At 41.1% G+C, this 6,635-nt stretch overlaps 1 pseudogene; it reads right to left on the reverse strand.

The window, feature by feature from the left end:
* Positions 1–3,222: 3,222 nt before the first annotated feature.
* On the reverse strand, positions 3,223–3,655 carry LOC103195593 (annotated as a pseudogene).
* Positions 3,656–6,635: the final 2,980 nt, after the last annotated feature.

Below are 6,635 nucleotides of genomic sequence, written 5' to 3' on the forward strand. Positions count from 1 at the left end.
GCAAAGAATGCAGGTAGCTTCTAGAACCTGGAAAAGGCAAGGATGTGGGCTCTCCCCTACAACACTCAGAGGGTCACAAACCTGCTGACTGAGACCCATTTAGGCTTCTGACTCTACTTCTGAGGTAATAAATTCATGTTGTTTTAATCCATTAATTTTGTGGTAATTTATAGGGCAATGATAGAACACCATCCTTCAAAATGGCCTGGCAGGGACTTCCCCTTTCAGTGTTCACCTGAACTACCCAGCCTTCCAGCCGGTGTGCTCTCTCGAGCTGTCAGACACCCAACCCTGCTCAGATGGATTTCTGTCCTAGTGTGATAGGTAGAGAGTGATCTGAGGATGAATCCTCACTTACATGAGGCCTCCTCTTAGTTTTTGAATCCCAGGGGAGATTTAGCCTTCACCAAAATAAATAAATAAATAAAGTGCTGTAAAATATACTAAGTCCGATTGTGGATTAGAAAGAAACAAAACACAGCTGGTTGCCCTTGAGTGGATTCTGACCTATGGAGACACTATGTGCTACCATAAGTGTTTTCAAGCCTGTGGACTTTCAGAAGCAGATCACAGGCCTTTCTTCTCAGGTGTCAAGTGCTGAGCCATTCTACCACCCAAGAGCACCGTGACTGTGAGTTGCTGTGCCCAGATATTATGGTTATTTTTAGAATAATTACACCACTCTGCACACATATAGGATATCCACATAGACTATTTAGAAGCTAATGTTTGTTGTATGTTTGCCCTGTTCCAGGCTTGTTTGCTAAGTGCCTTAGATAGGTTTATTTCATATAATATTTGAAACAACATTAGGAGGCAGGTGCTACTTTCATCATCATCATCATTATTATTAACAGCATTCCTGTCTTATTGATTTGGAAACTAAACTGAAGCACAGAGAAGTTGGTAAATTGCTGGCAGACTCCAAGATGGTATGCTTTAACGTCTTGTTTGCAGCCTTGGCAGTTTGCCTCTCGAGCCTGGGTACTTAATCAACGTGATCTGACAGCTCTTCAATACGTTCATATAAAAAGTCTACCCACATAGATCACCTGTGATGCCAAAGTGGAGACTTTAGCTAAAAATGCTAAGGCTATCATATGTAGAGTGGTGGGCTCAGCTGGTGCAGGTGGATCAAAGATGAGACAAGTCACTGCAGGACACACTCACTGCAGGATGATGTCTGTCCTAGAATTTCATGGGTGGTGGTCTCCTGGAGGAAGTGTGTAAACCTGTTGATGAATGTGCCACGTGGTCTCCAAAAAAACCAAACTCACTGCCATTGAATTGATTTTTACTCATAGTGACCCCCATTGGGTTTCTAGGGCAGTAATCTTTATTGAAGTAGATTTCCCCATCTTCCTTCCATGGATCTGCTGGTGGTTTGAACCACCAACCTTTTGCTTAGCAGTAAAATGCCTTAGGCACTGCAACACCAGAGCTCCTTTTGCCACGCAGTCTAGGAGGACAGTGAAAGGTCTCAAGGGGAATGTTGACTTAGTCTTGGTTACGAGTCACAGAAGCTGAAGGAGGACATAGTGGTTGTGGTGGATACAGTAGTGTTTGTCCAGATACTTGCTTCAGGGCATAGCCATGCCACAGTTGCTGGGAACGTGGGCTGTGGCAGCTCACAACTGGAACCCCCTCAGCCAGTGGATACTGTCTGACCAGGCTTAGGTCTTGACCATGGTGCTGCCTGTAGACAATAACTGGCTGATGAGGAAAAACAAAGGCTTAATGTTATGGGTTGAACTGTGTCCCCCAAAATTTGTGTAATGAGGCCTATCTTTGCAGAGTGTGTCCTAAACCTAATCCCTTCTGAATTCTAAGCTATGAGTTCTAAGGAGCAGCATAGACACAGAGACAAGCAGACACAAAGAGGCAAAGAGAGATGCCACGTGAGATAACCCAGGATCTTCTCTCAGGGCTGACAGAGAGAAAGCTGTCTTCTAGAGCAGTTGTCCTGGACTCAAACTTGCAGCCTCCTGAACTGAGAAAATACACTTCTTTAAAGCCATCGCTTGTGATATTTCTGTTATGACAGCACTTGGGAACTAAGACACCCAGCATCTTGCCTCCTGAGTGTAACTACAGTCCTCAGAGTCTGTTTCCATGGAATCCAAGCTGAGGGCTTATGCTGTCTTCTTTTATTCTTTCATTAATAAGAATCCTGGTCCCTCAGAGGTGACATGACATTTTCGAGTATAGCAAAACCACAGTCGTAACCCAGAATGTCTAATTCCCAGCCCTACACTCTTTTCAGTACATAATATGTCTCTCAATCAAAAAGACTTGCAGGTGCTCAGAGCACTGAAAGAAACCTGAAACTCTGTTTTATTTGATTTTTAATTTTTTTTTTTTTTTACACAATGCATGATCTGCAGTGTGGGGTGAGCTCATAGACACACACAAAATTATTTAAATACACTGGATATAGAAATTATCCAAATGCTAATAAGCTAAAATTTTAGCATATTCAGAAAAACATGCTATTTAAATCATTCAACTATTTACATGTGTGATACATCTTCCCAAAGAAAATAAATTCTATTCATGTCAGGGTGGTGTGTGTTTAGACATGATTAAATAAAGTCTTTATTTTTAATAAACATTTAAGAAATAAATGAGTATAAGGGTGGTGGTTTAATTAAATTTAGTAAGCATAGTGTCTTGTGCACCATAATCGGTCAGTAAATGTTAGATACAATTATTATAGGTTTGCTGGTGGCTCAATGGTTAAAGCATTCAGTTGCTAATCAAAAGGTTTGTGGTTCCAAGTCACCAGCCAATCCATAGGACAAAGATGAGGCAGTCTGCTTCCATCAAGATTTACAGCCTGTAGACTTGCTATGAGTCAGAATCAACTTGATGGCAGTGGGTTTGGTTTTAGGTGTATAATTACTAACACTATACTAGGTATTGCTGCATGCTTCATCCCATTGAAGTCTAAGGTTAGCCCTAACCTATTGCTTTATTACTACTATTATTTGCTGCAAAATGGAAGCTTTACTGTTTCCATTTGGTCCAGGCTCAGGACATTTCTAGGTGATTAGGATGCTGCCACATGGCTGGAGGGGGAAGTTCAGGCAGGAGCCTGATGATAGCAGGGGAACACAGAGGGTCACTAGGTTCCAGAGGCACCTAGTCATCATACTCGAGGGTGCACCTCTCCAGGAGACACCCACAGCACCACCTGGGGGCCGCCAGCCTTCCCAGGTTGGGTCAGGTGGTCCCCATCTTCTTGAGTTTTACCTCATCTGGGAAATGGTGCTCCAGGAAGTCCCAGATGGAGGTCTGTGTGAATAGAACCCAACATGCCAGTCCAGAAGAATGTGTTTCAAGTTCTTCTCCAGGGTCAGGGCGGCTTCCATGATATCCAGGTGCTTCCCCACCCATCTTGGGATGGCTTCTGCACATCCTGGAAGAGGGCAAGGCCTCCGCTTATTTTGCAGGTTCAATAGATTCTCAGCATGCTCGCACTTCTCCTTCACCAGCAAGTGGAAGAAGTGTCCCATGCCTTCCAAGGCCACAATGTCTTGGTTGAAATAGAAGCTCAGAGAGAGGCAGGTGTAGGAGGCCCACAGATGCAGGCTGACCAGGCAGTTGCACCAGCCTCTGCCTCAACAGAATAATTTTGATGGATCTGGAAGCTCATGGTTGGTTGATGATTTGGAGGTAACCACACACACACACACACACACACAGCAAAAAAAAAAAAAAAAAGTGTTAGCAGCACCCAGAAATGGAATGATCAAGAAGATTGTCCTAGAAGTTTCTCCTAGGGAGGAGATTGGAGCATTGTCCAAGGCTGGAGATGAGGAGTCCCCCTCTATTCCATCCAAACACTGGTGAAGCAAGAGACAGATCCATGGGACTGTAGGAGAATGACTGCAGTTTTTATCTAAGGAAACTGAATCTTAGGTTAAAACATTCAGCCACGTTACACTGAAAAGTTACCCAAGGCTGGGTTTGAAACACATGCTCTTTGCACTGCATCAGATGAATCCTCCCAGCATATTACACGTTATCAAGATACAAATCATTTTCATCCACCTTGCTGTGGGGCCACCTGGAATCAAATGGGAGAGGAGAATGCTGATGAAACAACTCAAAAATTTTTAATATGCTCTGAAAGAGACAACCTTCAGGTTACGTGGTCATGCAGTTAATGCCCTACACACTAGTCTGAAACGTTATATGCTGTCAGTCAGCCAACATTGTTTTGTTATTGTTAGGTGCCCTCAAGTCAGTGTTGAGTCTTAGAGACCCCATTGACAGAGAACTGTCTAATAGGGTTTCCAAAGCTGTAATCTTTATGGGAGCAGGTCCCAGCTCTTTTCTCCTGGAGAGGTGCTGGTAGGTTTGAACTGCTCACTTTCTTGTTTGCAGCTAAGTGCTTAACCATTGTGAAACCAGAGCCCCTTTATGGTAAATAAAAGAATGAAAAAGGGAAGATGTGTTGTTGTTGTTGTTATGTGCTGACAAGTCGAATCCGACTCATAGCGACCACTCCTTGAGTTTCCGAAAAGGGAAGATAGCATTTGTTTTCTACCTTTCAATCATAAGAAATTCCAGACGTATGAAAAAAGAACAGTATAATGAACTTCTGGGAAATTACTATGCAGTGGCAAAAATCTTAAGCTCATGGATGATCTCGTTTCAACTCTACCTTCACCTTTGCTCTCATTAGTTCTAAGAAAACATTAACATTCTCAAAGCAATGAAAGTCTGAGAGACTGTCACAGCCAAGAAGAACCTAAGGAGACATGATGACTAAATGTAGTTTCCTAGATTCTGGGAGAGATCAAGATCATTAGCTTAACATTAAGGATATGTGAACAAAATGTGGATTTTTAGTTTATAACAATAATTGGTTCATTAATTGTGATAAATATACCACAGTAATGTAAAATAGTCATAACAGAGGAAACCTAGTGTATAGAGGACTCTACATTTTCTTAATTTGTCTGTAAATCTAATAGTATATAAAATTAATGTTTATTTAAAATCTGATTTGATTATTTTATCAAGAGGTATGTCAGTACAAGCCTGTAAAGGATAAGAATGCCATTGACATAAACTATTATTCCTTAATATCATAAAATAGCTCATCAATTTTAAAATCTACCTCTTTGTCTCAAAAAGATGCAAAAAATCAGGATACAAATAGAGCAATTGTTTGCTATTTCACTTAAAATCCTTGTTATCTCTAAGTGTTGCCATGTTGTTTTTCTACACCTGTGGTCTAGAAATCACCATCACACCAAAAGCCATTGTAACTATAGGACTGATGTTAATTATTCACATTTACAGGTAGTCACTGACCTCCAGCAGGATTCCATTTGGAAGACTCCATTGTTAAGTTGGTTCTGAAAAAAGTCAAATACTTTATTTTTTTGTTTGTTTTCATTCTTACTGCATTTTTATTGTCAGTATCTTTATTAAATCCAACCTTCATTCGTCTTTGGTGGTTGAAACATTACATATAAACTTACAGATATATTTTAATACATACGTCTTTTTGTGGTAACGTTCTGTCAGGTTAGTTCCCATTCACAGTGACCCCTAAGTACAATAGAACAAAACACTACCTGGTTCTGCCTCAGCCTCACAATCATTGCTGTTTGAGCTCATTGTTGCAGCCACTGTGTCAATCCATCTTGTTGAGGGAATTCCCTCTACTTCACCAAGCATGGTGTCCTCCTCCAAGGACTGGTCCCTCCTGATAACCTTTCCAAAGGACACAAGATGAAGTCTTGCCATCCTTGCTTCTAAGGGGCATTCTGGCTGTACTTCTTCCAAAGCAGACTTGCTTGTTCTTCTGGCAGTCCATGGCATATTTAATATTCTTTGCCAGCACACTAATTCAAAGGCACAAATTCTTCTGTGGTCTTCCTTATTCATTGTCCAGCTTTCTCATGAATATGAGGTCATTAAAAATATCATGGCTTGGGTCAGGTATACCTTGGTCTCAAAGTGATGTCTTTGCTTTTTAACACTTAAAGAGGTCTTTTGCAGCAGATTTGCCCAATGTGACACATTGTTTGATTTCTTGACTGCTACTTCCATTTGTGTTGATTGCAAAACCAAGTTACATGAAATCCTTCACAACTTGAATCCTTTCTCCGTTTACAATGATGTTGCTTATTGGCCCAAGTGTGAGGATTTTTTTTTTTTTTAATTTATATTGAGGTATAATCCATACTGAAGGTTGTAGTCTTTGATCTTCATAAGTAAGTGCTTGAAATCCTCTTTGCTTTGAGCAAGCAAGGTTGTGTCATCTGCACACGGCAGGTTGTTAATGAGTCTTCCTCCGGTCCTCATGCTGTGTTCTTCTTCATGTGGTCCAGCTTCTCAAATATTTGCTCAGCATACAGATTTAATAAGTTTGGTGAAAGGATACAACCCTGACACACAAATTTCCTCATTTTAAACCATGCAGGATCCCCTTGTTCTGTTTGAACTGCCTCTTGGTCTATATACTGGTTCCCCATGAGCACAATTAAGTGCTCCAGAAGTCCCATTCTTGGCCATGTTATTCATAGTTTGTTATGATCCACACACTCAGATGTCTTTGCATATCAATAAAACACAGGTAAGCATCTTTGTGGTATTCTCTGCTTTCACCCAAGAAA

The sequence above is a fragment of the Orycteropus afer genome, unplaced genomic scaffold, assembly GCF_000298275.1.
Source record: "Orycteropus afer afer isolate SDZICR_OR568_19922 unplaced genomic scaffold, OryAfe1.0 scaffold00057, whole genome shotgun sequence".
NCBI classification, from domain to species: Eukaryota; Metazoa; Chordata; class Mammalia; order Tubulidentata; family Orycteropodidae; genus Orycteropus; species Orycteropus afer.